Consider the following 2,297-nt stretch of genomic DNA (forward strand, 5'->3'; position numbering starts at 1 on the left):
AGGATTGCGCACCGGGGCGTTGTGTTTCAGTCATCGGCCATGGCGCCGCCGTGCTGGGGGATGCTGCCGCCGGCGCTAGACCGGTCAGGGAAGGGGTGAGCTGGGGTTACTACCGACCGTTGGATGTTCCCTCAATGGATGGATGGCATTCAGACCCTGCTGTTTGATCCAGAGCGTCGGTCAAAGGATGGAGGGCCTAGATTAGAGGTAGAGTAACCGATTGGCCAGGGGCTGTGCTAGCGGTTTGATTGTGATCGGACGGGTGATATTAGATTGGCGCTCATAGAATCTCTACCGTAGATCTCGGATTGGTCGGTTGGTAGCGCTTACCGGTTGGGGCAACCGTGGATCTAATCCTAGCCCTCAATCTCAGATCCGACGGCTCATATCAATAGATACCCCTTCGGCCACCATTTTGCAATAGAGCCCTTCGGTTTTTATAGAAATCAACCCGCCGTCCAGGGATCCTGTTCCCTGTGTCTCTGTAGTTTTACCCTGAGCCCCCTGTGTTTCTTAGTATTTGAGGCCCAGTCCAGAGATCGTTTAAATTGAATAAATGAAATAGAAAATAGATTTTTAATAGGAAAATAATTGCTAGAACTTTATAAATTCATAGAAAATTCATACTAACTCCAAATTAATCCATTCCAGTTCCTAAAATTTTGTAATTTTATTCTCTAGCACTTAGTGTATCTGTTATGTCATGAAAACAGTAAGAAATTTATTTATCACTTAATCCTATTTAAAGCACATAAAACCTTTGAAAATGCATAACTTAAAATCTATAACTCAGAAAATTGTGATTCCAGTTTCTAGGATTTTATTTTAATGTGTAGAATATTACTGTGTATTTTGTATATATGTTTGGTGTAATGTTAATTTCTCTATGTACACTGTGCTTGTTTGTATTGTGGCGAGTAGAAGAGCCCGTTGCTGAGGATCCTGGTGAGCAGCAGGTTGAAGTAGCTGAGCAGGAGCTCATTGAAGGCAAGTTGTGCCCTTGACCACTTTTTACCCAATAATGTTCTTTAATATCACTTATCCATGCATAGGGTAATTTTGATGGGACCCAATAGGTCACCCTAGATTGTTTATCTCATTACCTTGTTTACCCCTAAATCACCTGGGTAGTTTGCTATTGCTTTACATGGTTTTGGGATAATCATTTATTATATCTATGTTCCAATTATTGTTGTTATTCTGTTTATGTTCATGTTGATATCATTAATGTTAATTGGAACATAGAGCTTAACTTGAGAACCACGTGCCACCACAAGGGTGGAATGGGACGCCCTTGGCTGACTAATTAGGAAAGCTAGTGGAAGACTACCTTACCCGAAAGGGGCAAGGGCAGTAGGGGAGAGGTCAGTGCGGGGAGGTCCCTGGTTGATTTTGCTGCGATGGCGGTCAGCCAGGAACCCTTTACTGGATCTTCCCATAAACTGTAGCGGGTTTTCGGAAGCTAGTGGAACTTTGTAAAGGCCTCGTAGTGTTGCCCTGCCGTGCTTCCTAGGTAGAGGTATATGGGGAGTCGCGACCCCTTGGCAGATGGGTAACATGACTTGTGGGTAAAGGGTACAACCTCTGCAGAGTGTAAAACTGGTATACTAGCCGAGCTCGCGGTCATGAGCAGCTCAGGACTCTCTGATGTTTAAATTATGGAACTTAAATTCAATTTTGTCATTTGCATTGCATGGGTTTGATATTAATTTTGTTCTATTACTTTACTTATGGTTTGGTGTTTACTTACACTTAGTAATTGCTAATAAAATTTTGACCAACTACTTAAAAGCAATGCTCAGCTCTAACCTCTATCATTGATTAGCCTTACACATCACATGAACTCACACCTTTGTGAGTTTGTGTCCACTGGTTCCCCACAACTTGTTGAGCTATGATCATGTGTGAGCTCACCCTTGCTGTCTCACACCCCCCCCCCCCCCACAGGAGATGATCAGGTGGTTCAGGAGGAGCCGCCTAACACTGAGGAGTTCGATCTGATCTAGGTGGCGTTTCCCAGTCGACATTGGCGCCGACGATCCTTAGTTTGTTTTATCTTTATTACTTTATTTTGTAATAAGTCTTCCGCTATGTAATAAATACTCTGATGTTTTATGACATTTATCTCTATACACTCTGCTATTATATATGTTGTCTTCTTGGCGCATGTATGAGATGCACCCGGCTTTGTTCTTTAAAACCGGGTGTTACAAACCTTTAGGACAGAACCTACCCCTAACTAAGAGGTGTAGTGTAAAGAGGCCCATTTTGCATAACTTTTGTCATTTTTGTTTAAA

Source organism: Zea mays, chromosome 6 (genome assembly GCF_902167145.1).
Source record: "Zea mays cultivar B73 chromosome 6, Zm-B73-REFERENCE-NAM-5.0, whole genome shotgun sequence".
Lineage (NCBI taxonomy): Eukaryota > Viridiplantae > Streptophyta > Magnoliopsida > Poales > Poaceae > Zea > Zea mays.